Source organism: Manis javanica, chromosome 7 (assembly GCF_040802235.1).
Source record: "Manis javanica isolate MJ-LG chromosome 7, MJ_LKY, whole genome shotgun sequence".
Classification (NCBI taxonomy): Eukaryota; Metazoa; Chordata; class Mammalia; order Pholidota; family Manidae; genus Manis; species Manis javanica.
The window spans coordinates 97914912-97929134 of NC_133162.1; the positions used below are offsets into that span (position 1 = coordinate 97914912).

Here is a 14223-nt window from a genome sequence, read left to right on the forward strand (position 1 = left end):
GCTACCAATACCTGTTTGAGGAGATGGCATTTTAATTAGCACACTCCAGCTGCCTGAACCCAGCTCCTTCTCCACCTCTCCTCCCCCTTCCTGTGCCCTCCCCCAACCTCCCTCCTCACCCCCAGCTATGTAAAAAAGCCATAAAGCCTTTCTCCAATCGCCTTCTCGGAGTTTATGCAACCCCCAGAACACAAGTTGATTGGAAAGGTCTCTCTCCTGGATAACAACAATTCAATGTGCCTTGACATTTTAATAACCTGCCTTCCTGGTGAACACAATCGAGCAAGGCGGTGAAGCAAAAATCATTAGGTAAGCAAGATAATCTAAGTGGAATCTGCCGGCTGTGCTTTCACATCTGGGGTAGGTTGCACAGCTGGGCGGTCCCCAAAGCTCGGCTCATCCTGCCCTGCAGCGCCTTTGTATGTGTGCACCAATATATACACTTGTGCAGCTAGAGACATCTCTGGGAGATAAACACACTCAAGCAAACAGAGACTCATTGAAACCCTAGCATGAAAGTATATGAATTTACAACGAATCAAAACACCTGCCACCCCACCAAACTACCACCAAACTAAACTTACTGCTCTGAGTTCAGGCTTGCTGTGTCATTGAAAATGAGGCAAATACTGGCTGGGATTCCTAATGCTAACCATTTAAAGGCTTCTGTATTTCATGCGTATATATGTATTCATTTCCATAAAGACTTTGAATATAATGCCATGGCTAAACATAAAATTAAAACAATACAAAACATTTATGCTTATTGTATGCAAGGTACTATTATAAATGTTTTATGTGTACTACTTCATTCAGCCCTTGAAACACGGGTAGAATGATTATCCCCACTTCACAGATGAAGTAACTGAAGCACAAAGGGTTGAATCAAAACTTGTCCGAAGTCATCCTCTAGTAAGTGGTTGGAGCCAAGATTTGAATCCAAGCAATCTGGCTGTAGGGTCTAGGCTGTCATCCACTGTGCTATAATGTCTCATAGAAAGTAAATCACACAAATACATATAAAATGTGTTATAGGTCTTTATAAGGTCAGTGCATTCCTTCATAAATGTGTACATTTACACAAACACAGAACACAAATGTTTGTGTGGATACACAAAAGTGCAAAGCAATGTGACTTGAATTCTTTTCAACAAAAACACCTGCGTTTATATACTCAGCCATATTCACATATTGTGCATCTTGTTAGTCCCGAGATTGTGTTAGTACTGAGGATATAACAATTAATTTGACACAACTGCCACCATCATGTAGCTTACAGCTTATGAGGACAGCAAACCAGCAAACAGATGCTTGACCTTGCACGGGACAGGTTAGAGACTTACACAAAGTTGCAGAGGCTGAGGTTACTCGCTGCCACCAGCATTCCACATCCACCTCCCATTGTCTTCCTGGGGAGCCACGCACTGATTTCCATGAGGTTGCTATCACTCCAGACAGGTGGAGAGCCCCATTTGGGAATGCCTTCAAGACCTTTTCATAAGCTGCCTGAGAAAATGAGTTTTGTTACTTGATAATTACAACAAGGCACACACTCACACCCCTTTCTTAGGAAGAAGGTAGGAATGACATCACAGAACCCAGGGGTCCAACAGATGACAGAAAATTGTTCTGTTGGATTCAACCCTCCCAGTCCATGCTCCTGTCTCTCTCCGTACACAGAGGTCCCGGTGTGGATCTGTTTCCTTGGGCGGTGACTTGGCGAGCTACTCACTTTATGAGTATGACCCTCAGAGGGGAGGGCCCCTCTCAGCAGCCCCGGAACTATGTTATCACCATTATTAAGGAGCTTAAAGAGGAGCTGGGAGGAGAGACACCACTGAAATTGCAGCCTGATTGTGATTGATGTGTTCCTATTAGCGTCTCAGTGTTATCTCTCTGGATGGCAAGAACAGCCAGTGGCTTGTAACACAACAGATTACCTGAGTTCTCAGCCTGAGAAGGATGTTTAAATAAAATATAGTCCCTCTTAGCAAGAGGCTCATTTTCTCCACGAGGCTCGCAGACTATTTCATGTCAGCTCTGATTCGCTGCGGCTCTTCTCAGTAAACATGTCTCATCATTAATAATTCTTTACAAGCACCATCTCCAAGAGTCCTCTCTCTCTCTTTCTCTAGGTGGCTGGACTCAGACACTTCACGCTCCAGTTTGGGTTCCAAGGTGCTTCTCTCTGGATTTCCACCTGCCTTGCCAAAAATGATTGATTACACTGGGCCAACTGGGTGTCCGGCAATACCCAACAAATGACTTTGGCCCCTAACAGCAGGCCTTGGCCAGATAGAAATCAATATTTCACCATTAAAATCTATCAAAGAAGAGTTAAGGCACCATCTGTCCCCGCCGCCTCTCTATGGTGTGTGAACATTAAATCCGACACTTGTACTACATGGGTAATCAATATATAGTGGTTCACAGATCATTTGTGGTTCCCTTTTAGCAGTGATGGATGTCTGGAATCGTTGTGATTCATTTTGTCAGACCATTAAACAAGATTCTGTCCAGTTCCTTCCTGATTTCATTTAGAGGATCATTCTTCACAGTTCATAAGAGGAAAACGGTTTTACCAATCTGCTTCTATTTCAATAAGTCACTTTATAGAGATTTTGTGTCCTCCAGACTGTAAAAATTCTGGAGAGATAGTACAAACAGACCTCTAAAACTATTCACTGCATGACATATGCATAAAGTGTGAAGAGAGGAATGTAAATATGTTTACCTCTTTATCTGCAAATGTTGGTTTTAACCCCCTCCTGGCTGGAGTGCTGGAATAGTGCCTGCCACTGCAGAACATGGGCCATGCTGGTGACCAGGGGTTCATTCAAAGAGGGAGGGGGAATACCCTGAACACCCAGTGGCATGGCTAAAAGGAAATGAGGAATGACTTTTCCAGAGGTTGCATTTCAGAGACTTTCATTTCTACATTAAAGATGATCTTGCCACTCACCCAAATGATTGGCAGTTGCCTCTCTGTACTCCCGCACAGCATGCCAGCCCAAGAGAAGAGACACTGACTGTGCCCTTGAGGGCAGGATGTGAATGATCACAAGGACCCATGTGACAATAACAGTTAACATTTGTGGGGCGCCAGCCTGTCCCAGCACAGCACATGCATAAATTTCAACAATTTTACAGTAAGGAAACTGAGGCTCAGAGTTGAATAACCTGCCTAAGATTCTGGGAATGTGAGTGTCAGGACCCAGACCTGAGCCTGCCTGACACCAGAATCCACATGACTGTGATCTGCTTACTTCGTGGATGATTTTGTTTCAAACCAAGTGAATTTTTTTCAGTTCTCCTGGGCTACTTATTTGCACCAAACAATTAGGGTGCTTTTGGGGAATAAAATTTCATTTTATTATTATTTTAAATAAATCTGCAGCAGGCTCACTAATAATACACTCCAAAGGCAAAACCAAAAATCTGTTTTCTGGTTTTGATTATTGCATAATCATATCACTGTTGCTGATATAAGTGTAGATAAGCAGATGTCGATTTAAATATCAACATACATACATATACAAATACATATATAGATATATAATTTACATATTATATAATAAATATATATAATTTGAAAGGTTTTTAGAGATGATTTAGCTTTTCCTTCTTTCCCTTCCTTTTAAAATAAAGTAACTGCATCTCAGAAGGAATAAAATATGGCCCTGGGGTAAGAAACTTGTTTCCTGACTTCCAAGTCAAAATACTATACCAATAAATTATAGGTAATAGAATGTTACTCAATTAAAATTCTTTGATAATGTATTTATTGAGGAGCAGTTGGGAGAAAGTTGTACCTATTTACAGTAAGGAAACTGAGGCTCAGAGTTGAATAACCTGCCTAAGATTCTGGGAATGTGAGTGTCAGGACCCAGACCTGAGCCTGCCTGACACCAGAATCCACATGACTGTGATCTGCTTACTTCGTGGATGATTTTGTTTAATTGAGCAAATGAGAGAACCTGCAATGCATTCTTACTTCTACTCAGATTCAATAGCCGCCATACTGTCCTGCCCCAAGGTGAGCATTCCTTACGATGACGGCAGGTAAAGCAGGTGGCACCACTTCAGACCCAAGGCCATCTGGCCAGAGCCATGCTGGACAACAGCACCTGGAGATTCCAGACAAGGTCACTTTTTCTCTTACGAGGCATGTGACATGGCAAACAGCTTGGATTCAGGCTTCAAAAAAGTTAGCCAAAAATCCATCTGTGCTGCTAATTAGCTGTGTCACCTCAGATAAGCCACTTAACCTCTCTGAGCATCTGTCTCATGATCTGTAAGAATGAGGCTAATCACACCCACTGCACAGGCTAAATGTGAGGGTTAAATGGAACAATATAAATTTCAGCATAAGTCTTAGCACAATACATGCTAGTTAGCATCCTTTACAGTAATAGAAACTTCAGCACAAGTCTTAGCACAATACATGCTGGTTAGCATCCTTTAAAGTAATAGAAACTTTGTATTATACCATCTTACAGCCTCCACTAACAACTTGTAATGGGATCTGCTACACAGGAATTTACCGAAGTCCTTTCTGATTCAAGGAATTAAAAGAAGACTTGAGAGGTCTTTGGTCTGCCCATTGACCCCCTGCCTGGTACAAGGAACCCCTTTCACCACAGCTCATTTTCAAGGACCAGGAGCTCCAGATGTCACCCGGAAGTCTGACTCACTGCTGGATGGTCTTTTAATGATAAATGTCCTGCTACACCTGCCTCCATATAAATCCCATCCATTAGTCCCAGTAATAATTCCAATTCATAACCACCTCATGCTCCGTATAGTAATTTAACAGAATGAAAATAAATGTTCCTTTTAATTTATGTTAAAACTACCTTCCTGAAGCATTTTGATTGTTGGACTAAAATCCAAGAGCTTTGTGATGGCCCAAGCTGGCTTTATCTTATCTTTCAACACTGGCTCTGAGCACACCCTGCTCACTTTGATTGTAGGGAAGAGTTTTGTTTTTTTCCCCTTGTTCTTTTATGACTCTTCCTTGGTCCTTGTCCCTCTCTGGGTCTTCCCTGGCTTTGAGGTTCCATTCTCAATCATGAAACCCAGAAATGCACAGATCACTTTGATTCAAATTTATACATCATCTATCCATTTCTCCCTTCCTTCTTTGTCCCTCCTACCCACTTTCCCTCCATCTACCTGTCCTCCCCCCATCCATCCATCCTTCCACCTCAAATATCGCAAATTGGAATGCCATTGTGTAGCTTGGGTGTGAATGATGCCCCTTAACAATGGAATGCCATAAACTCCAGCCCTGCCAGCAGTGCCAATCCCGGTGTCATTGGTGAACAATGACATCTTCATAAGCCCCATGTGGGTGGGCTAATGTCCATACCTTAGCCTCAAAGCATGCATAGTCTCTCAATTGTTCTCACTGATCACACATTCCAAAATCACAGAATTAAATTCAACAATTCTGTACTAAGTATTCCTAAGAAAAATCACACTGAGCTCTCCTGCTATGTCCAGGTAGCCCTCACAGAGGCCATGAGTACTTGGCACCACCAGAGGGCATAGTTCTATGATTACTTGTGTCATACTGAGGTTAGTCTTTTGGGCCCCACTCAAGTCCTGCTCCATGCTAATGTATCATGTCCCAAACATTCATACCTTGAAGTGATTTTTGTTGCCAGGTTCTCTCTTTGTATGCAGACCTCTGAATCCAGCATCTCCTGGACTCTCTTGGGCGTATGTAAGTTCCTTCTTTTAAGTGTGGCCCTCTTAGGAAGGAAAATGGGCCTCTGCTCTGATTCTTTTAAAAAGTCAGCTCTGTGCACATCCATGCAGGTAAAATTGCACAAATACATCCTTGACCAGGAAATGCTGGAGTCATGATCACTTAGTGGCTGGCCAAGACCACAGCACACCTTCCTGGTATATATCCATGTCCACCAGCTGTGCAGTGGAAGGTGAGGAAGATGTAGCCATCACGTATGGTCTGAGATTTGAAAACCACAAACCCCACATCTCTCTGTCTGTTGGGTTAAGCCATAGAAGAACTATTTCTACTAGAATAGAACATATATTACAGAAGATTTCCAGGATTTCCAGGCAGTCTCTTACTCTTTGTCCTAAGATAAAACAACATACACATTTGAGATTTTTTTTCAGAGTTAATTTTGACCCATCTTGCTCTAATTAAGCCCATTCTGTGAGCTTGAGATGCTTGCCTTTTAATAGGCTACTGTCTTTTGCATTGTTAATGGCAAACCTACCATATGCCAGGCATCCTATTGGATGCTTTGTGACATTATTGCAGTTGATCCTCACATCCACTCTCTGCCAAGTAGGTTCCATTTTTCCCATTTTCACACGAGAAACTGGGGCTGTGAGAGGCTTAGTAACTCACATACCATCACACTGCTTGCAAACAACAGCCTAGGATTAACCCCAAGCCAGACTCCACAGCTGGAGCTACCAAACACCAGGTTATACTCCTATCAGAACATAGTTTAACGTAGTCATCTTACAACTGTAATGGGCCTTACAGAGTTTTGAAAGCAGAATCTAGCCCCAATTAGAAACTTGCATAGCTATGAAATAATCTGTTGATTTACCAACCAGATTATGCCCCGCTATCTAAAACTCAGTAATATTTTTTCTAATTTCACTTTCAAGTCCTTATCAAAGAGGCCAGCCAGCCTATAAGACTCTGTGCAGAAAGGACCCAAAACTTAAATAACCCCTTTCAACTCAGAACCAATGGGCAGAGTATCAAGTAGAGGTCAAGTCACTTGACTTTTTCCCAATCATAAGGCTCCTTGGCCAGTGCATGCCAGGCAATGATTTGGCTTGGAATCCAGTCTGATATCCTCCACCAGTGGTTTGGAAGATAGGTGGCTGGTTAGGCCAATCCTGGAAGCCCACACCTGGGCTAGGGGCTGTCTGCTTGGCAACAAAGCCTCACTCATAGACCATCTCAAGACTATCGCAGGCTACTTCCAGGCAGGCAAGCCTGACTCATGGCACCGCACACTCTGGAGAGGGTGCTGCAGGAAGCCACTGAGGAATATTAGGACTGAGGAACTCACAGGAGTATTACTTGGAGCAGGGGGCATATGATCTCCTTGGGGACACACTCAGAAATGCGACAGCGAGCTGCTGCAATGACTGGGGACGCTGTGGGCAATTAGTGGACAGTACAGGCTATGCTACATGTAAGACAGGCCCATGTAATGACAAATTGCCCATTCAAAATGCCAGTGGCACTCCACAGACTGAGCCCAAGTTTCTCATTTTACAGATGAAGAAGGATTTGAATGATTTTTGCAAAAGAGATTTAGGGAGATTTCTGTCTTTCTGCCCAGTGATGTCAGTGTGTATCAGCTTCTTCAGGAAGAAATTTCCTGAATGTCATTGCTTCTTCTTGAACTCATCAGCAGAGCCACAGTCCCCAGAAGTGGAAAGGGAGGCAATATTCATTGAATATGCCAAATCCTACATTATGTGCAATATTTAACACAGGTGGTCTCATTTCTTCTCTGAAAAACAAAAAAACAAACAATGGGAAACAGGTGGTATTGAAGGAAAGGAGACTGAGGCTCGGGTGGTTAAGTAAGCTGACAAAAATCTCACAACAAATCTGTGGCAGAAGCAAACTTCCAACATGGCTCTCCCAGGCAGCCAAGTCCCTCCTCTGAGCGCAAAAGAGCAGCAAGCTGGACACCACAAATACACCTCTCTCTAGGTACCCCAGATGAGACCTCTGGTCTGAAGACTCCACCTGCCTGGAGCAAAACTGAGAGGTGGGGGTCATCTTGGAGCCTCCTCTCCTCCTCGCACAGTTGTCTCCACCAGCTAAGCCAGGAGGAATGGGTCATGAGTAACAGTTGCCAGGAACTTTTGCTTTTTGTGAGTGAATCTATGCTATGTGAAAAACACAGAAATATATGGGAGGAAGCTCCCAGTATAGACTGGGAATGGAAGGGGATTACTGCTAAGAAAAAGTAAAACATTATTCTAGAACTGTTAATATTTCACAAGCTTGCCTTCCATAAAGCAGCTTCTGGGACCTGTTGAAGAAATAAAAGGCTTTTGCTGGTGCCTCTGACCAACTCTGAGAGTGTCCATTTTCTTCCTATTTGGCCCTGAACCATTCAGGACAGGGAAAAGGAGAAATAATATTGAAGGTAGGGGAGATGGAACTTCAATTTAGGCTCTAAGACCCTCACAGAAACAGGAAAAGAGCAACAAGACAATTTATGAAATTCTTATGTAGTTAATCAGAAAGTGGCCAGACTAGAGCCCCCAGAGTATCATTTCCCAGCTGGTGACCTCACTGTTCCTCATGTTCCTCATGGCTGAACCAGAAGTTCCTCATTTGTATAAGCAGGGTAGTAATTTCCACCTCACAGTGTTGTCATTAAGAATGAACGTGGAAATAAAGTACCTAGCACATAGTAGGCACTCAGTAAGAGGAAGCAGCTAGCACTGATTAACTCGAAAATGGAGTACACGGGATGGGTTTGGAGAAGGAGGTGCAAAAGAGCACATCACCTCTGAAGCTCTGAGTCTGCTATTCTCAATCTCTTTTTCTCTTGAAGAGTGGGAGGCGGGTGGTGGAAGCAAGGAGGGGAGTTTTCAGGGTAACAAGACTAATCAGGATTTCACCATCAAAGCAAATATACGCAATTAACAGCTATTAAAGGAGCATTTTCTGGCACTGTGCACAGTGAAGGCCATTCTATCCAGTGGAAATTAATCTTAATTATTGGTACCTGCATACATACGTGCAAAGGGAAGCAACTCACATTAATCTACATTAAATTTAATAGCAGTCCATGTATTATCTATTCTGAGTCAAAATTGACTGCTGGCCCCTGCATAGATATCTGCAGTGCTAACTCAAGTAATTATGGTGCAGTGGGTCTCAAAGACACAATTTGTTCCCTATATAATAAATCAGCTGCTAGAAGCTTTCTCTCATTAAAAACCAAAAGGAAAAAAATAGAACTGTATAGGCAAATGTCATTTCCTTCTAAGGGAAATAAGGAAAAAAGGTAAGTGTGCTTTCTTATTGTCTAGTTGGAAAGGAGAATGAACACTCATCTCTGATGGAATCCCAGACAGAGAGGTAAATACAGTGTTAGGTTTTCAAAACTATGGAAAAGAGGATTTTTAGAACCTCAAATTTAAGGTTTCTTAGAGGCCTTAACTGCCTTTCCAAGAAGACTGACCAGGCAATCTAAGGGAGATGCCTTATGTTAACTGGAACTTTCTACAGTCTGTGTCCAGGTGGAAGGCCATGTTGATTTTATTAAACTCTACTTGAGTGGGACCCCTTCCATTAGCTATGAGAAAAAGGGAAATGACTCTGTTCTCCTCTCTGCTGCCCGCATTCTTCATATCAGGGCATTGTGGATTTATTCAGTAACTCCATTTTCAGAGGGTGCCCTGCTTTCCTTAGATTTCTTTTGTTTCTGACATCTGTGTCTCCAGAAACCAGAGACCATCTTTCTGCCTCAACTATGCCAGTTAGTTAGGGCACCCTTAGTTGCCTAGAATCATAGATCTACTGGTGTTCTATGGCCTTGGAGGCTGCCTAGTTAACCTCTGCCGCAGCCAGCATTTCCTAATGTGTGCCATACCCACCACAACTGGAATGGGAATGATTAAGCAACAAAGCACAGATAACACAGTGCCTCCATTCGCTAGGTGCCAAACATAGGCACCGCTGATCATAGGCATGACTTGGTCACATTGCTTCCAACAGCTCATGCAACCTCTGCAGCTGGGACACAAGCTTATCCAAGCCAGATTTTCCCAGACTGGCAATCTGACCTCCTTATCATCTGGGTCCCAGCTCACCCCAGTGCAGGTCCCTTCCTAAGCTCCAGACTCCTATCTGATCATATGCAACTCTCGCCTCTAGGTCCCCCTAAGCCTTCTTCACCCCACATAGCACCACTCCTGATTCCCCACCAGCCGCATGACCTGCTCCTATTGAAGCTATGCATGTGATCACAAATGGTGAAGTGCCTCCTAGAACTGTGGGATCAGTGGCCTGGACAACCACTTGGCACTGTGTCACCACTATCTTACCTCCAGCTTGATTCTTTGCCCTGCATCTCCCCCAGCCTCCCTCCCCTGTTGCCTTTCCATAGGGTCACTTAGCTCTCAGCCTCCCATACTCCTTCTCCAGTCAAAGCCATTCTCCACCCTCAACACCCTCCCTGGAGGACAGTGATATCAGTCTTTGATCCCACACTGGGAACCTCCCCTCTCCCCCAGTCCCTGGTCCAACCTTTTCCAACAGGCTAAACTGCTCTCTCAGATCACAAATGTCTCATAGCCATTGGCTTTCCTATCTCTACTCTCCACATCTGTGTATGCGTCTTGCTGCTCCCTCTCAATTCTTACATCTGTCTGCTTTGTTCTCCATTATCCAACAGCATCATTTAATATAATTGTTAAATCAAAAGCCATGTACATATTCCCTGGAGGAATTTTAGAAAATATAGAAAAATAAAGGCAGCCCATTGGTGTTTACAACTCAAGTCTTCTTTCTGTGGATATGTCACATACTTAATTGATACTGATACCAAATGAGCACTTAATTGATACTGGTTTTTACAATGATTCTCATTCCCTTCTTTTCTTTGCATATGTAATAATGTACTCTGGTCTGTTGGCATCCCACTCAAAGGCAATCAACATTACCAGCTTATTTCATACTTTCTAGCAATAGTTCACATGTGATACATATATAAATGTATTCTTTTAAACACAAATGGTGGGATCCATCCCTCTGTCACATCTTGTTACTCTTGCTTGATAGATGTTAGAGATAATTTATATTATAAGTATGGATCTACATTAGCTTCCTTCTTAAATATATATCTTTAATTGAAACAGTGACTAAGTAATAATACAGTTGGAGTTGAGATACAGCAAAAATTTGAATAATTGAAGTTCAGAACACATTGTTCTCCCCTGTATATGAATTATGCCACCTCTTTTGACAAGACAACCTTATCTATAAGTGGCCCTGTGGACCTGCTTGAAAACCTGTGACGAGGGAGAACTCACTTTCTTAGGAAGTAGCTTCAGATGGCGAGGCTATCTTCCTGAGCCCTCTCCTGTTCATTGAACTGAAATCTTTCCAGTTTCCAGTTTCCTTAAGCTCAATGATCTCATCTTATAAGAATTCTTTAGCATTTAAAATCTATTTCATCCATTTGGAAACTTAATAGTTACAGCTCAGCAGTGTCGCTTAACCATATTACAGAAGGCTGCCTTGCCCTTTTAACTTAATTTTAAGTTTCTGAAAGAGAAGACACAGCCCTGTGTTTCTCTCAAGTCCTCCTCCAGTGCCAGCCACAGTGCTTCCCACACCGTACCTGGATAACATCTTCTTACCCTCCAGATCTCAGCTGGGTCATTACTTCCCCCAGAGGGCCTTTCCTAACATTCCACCCATGGAATTTTTCCAGTCATTGTAATTGTTTGTGATCTATGTTCCAGTGGGTTATGCAAAGTGTGCTATTGTATATGCAAACTCTTAATACACATACACACATATATATATTTGGCAAATACATAAGTGGACAAATGAACACTAAGAGGGAAATCAAATATCTTTTGTTGAAAAGACAATGATGACAGATAGGGTACTATTAAATTTCTCAAGGGGGTCTTGTGGAATCTAAATGCTGGGGACACTCTTCTTCAGAATTCTTGGGATACTGACAAGCCTATTATTTACCATGTTGAACAGCCCTGGGGCTCCATTTACAAAACTTCGATTGCAACAGCAGCTTAGAAACACAAATTTAGAAGCGGACTTTTTAAGTCATGCAAACTTCAGGAAACCAGGTTCCTCAAAGGGTTCTTAGAGAGATTTCATGAAAGTTCTTGCAGGCCAGAGGGAAGAGAACTAACATTTATTATGCTTCTGTTTGGTGTCAACAATGGAGTTTGAAGTTAAGAGGCAAACTGTTCCTCCTGCAGGCATAAAGGGTGAAGTCCTAGAATCAGCCCAAAATGATACTCTTCCTTCCTGCCCCTCTGCCCAGAAACCATGCCCAGCTTGAAGTTGGAATTGTCAGCCAACCTACCAACAAGCATTTCCTGAGAATATACTAGTTTCAATAGACCAATCCCAACACTCCAGCTGGTAATATATAATGAATTCACAGGAACAGTTAAACAACACTGTAAACGACACACCTCCATAAAACATTCATGTATGGTTACTGTGTAAGAGGAACACAGGGCTTAAAGGACAGAGTTTTTTTATCCTGCCTTTGCCATTCTCAGCTGAGAGACCTATGGGAGTTTACTTCACCTCTCTGGACTTTATCTCTGCAATGAAATAATAATGCCACCTAACAATTGTCCTAAGGCTTAAATGAAATTTGACAAGATTACATATGTGACAGTGTGGGTCAGAAGTGGGGCACAGAAGAGAGACTTGGAAAAGGAGGGAGGGGGCCTACCACTGGCAGAGGGAGAGGGCAACTGGGTGGTGCAGTGGAGGACCTTGACATGTCCATAGCTGCTTGCTCATCCTGCTATTGTCATTCCACAAATATTCAGTCACAAGTCAGACACAAGGCCTGCCCTTAGGGAGCTTACAGCTTAAAAGGGACACAGACAGATAAAGAAATGACTTGAATTCAGTGGGTTCAGTGCTCCAAGGTAGGAGGAAGTAGTGGGGCATGGGGGTGGCTCCTAATCCAGGCAAGTGAATGACAGGTGACAGCTTCCAAAGTGAAGTAGCCATCCAGGCTGGTGGGGAGCAGTGTAGAGGAGGTGGGAAGGGACATTTCCAGAAAGGGTTGAGGCTGAGGCCTCAACACTGCCTCAGAGAATATAAGGGAAGAAGTGACCAGGAGACAGACCCTCTTAAGTCATGGTAATGAGTTTGGACCATATCATACAAGCCAGCATGGAATTCGAGGCAGAAGAGTAACATATATGATAAGGCAAGACAGGGACAGGGAAATAAGTTAGGAAGAAATTAACTAGGGGAGAGGTTATAGGGAACCAGCGAAAGAGATATTTAGAGAATATAACTCCAACATTCATGAAAGATCAGAAGAAAGGTAAAAAAAGGAAGTAGTCAGCAGTGGTTCCCAAGTATGTGGCTTAGGCAGCTAGGTAAAAGATGTTGACTAAAAGAAATTTGAGAGAAGATGTTGAAATTGATTTGAGACATATCAAGACTGAGGTTCTTGGGTGATATCCAAGTGGAGTTGTCTAAGAGCAGATGAATATGTGAATCTCAAATCAGGGAAGTTCTGGACTAGAAACAGAAGTGGGAGCATATGGATGATAAATGACTACTGGGCTGTCAGTGAAATTTCCAAGAGAGTGGGAACAAAGACGGGGAGAGAACCGTCAGAGAACCCTTTAAGCAGTGGGCAGAAGACAGAGGCTCAATACAAGAGACTGAAAGTCAGCTGAGAAGGTAGGAGAAAACTCCACAAAGAGGGGCAGTGTTACAGAAGCTGAGGAAGGAAAGGGTGTTGATGATGGGATGAGATTTGAGGGGATGGCAATGTAGAGGTCTTGGTAACCTTGAAAGTTCCAGGAGAATCCAGATTGCCAATGTTGAGAGGCAGGTGGGAGGTGGGAGGAGGAGTCAGCAAGAGCAGGCAGAAGGTACCAGGAACTTAGTTTAATAGTTCAGATGAAAGATAGGGAAGTGCCTGGAAGGGTTGAGTAGAGGGAAGGTTTGGGGATTTTTTTTAATTGGTAGAGTTTTCAGCATGTTTTAATACTCATAACAAAAAGTCAGTAGGAAAGAAAAGATTTATAATATATAGGAGAGAGTATGGAAACAATGACAGAGGAGAATCCTGAAGGAAATGGATGGAAATAGGATCCAGGAAGTATTTCACTGGAACATAAATGAAAGAAGATGCTGTATCTGTTAGAAATTCTTTTAGGATTCTCCTCTAGAATTCTGATTTGAACTCAAATTTTGAAAGTCAGAGTACAGCTTTTGGCTACCATTAGTTAAGGAGCTAAATGTTGGCTTGTGGGGTGGGACTGAAATTAACAACCCTGTGATTTACTTCACCTATGCCTCATGGCTGTAAGATGGCTGCAGCAGCTCTAAGCATCACATCCTTACATGATGAATTCATAGTAAGAAAGCATAGGATGGTGAAGGGCAGAGAGTTTCTCCTCACATACTTCACTCTTAAAAGAAAGAAAAATGTGTTCTAGAAGCCCTCTGAA

The 14223-nt window shown here is 42.8% G+C and overlaps 1 long non-coding RNA gene across 3 annotated transcripts in view; it reads right to left on the reverse strand.

Annotated features, from left to right (window-relative positions):
- Positions 1–11598, reverse strand: part of LOC108396038 (uncharacterized) — a 32037-nt gene extending 20439 nt beyond the window's left edge. The window contains exons 1-3 of one of the 3 annotated variants that reach the window (XR_012133360.1): positions 11376–11598; positions 1941–2200; positions 1344–1506 (exon numbers count right to left, since the gene is read on the reverse strand). This is a non-coding gene — a long non-coding RNA (uncharacterized lncRNA). Of the gene's footprint in view, positions 1–954; positions 1507–1940; positions 2201–11375 lie in introns of those variants that run through there. The other 2 variants (XR_012133359.1, XR_012133358.1) reach the window with 2 other exon arrangements.
- Between the last annotated feature and the right edge of the window lie 2625 nt (positions 11599–14223).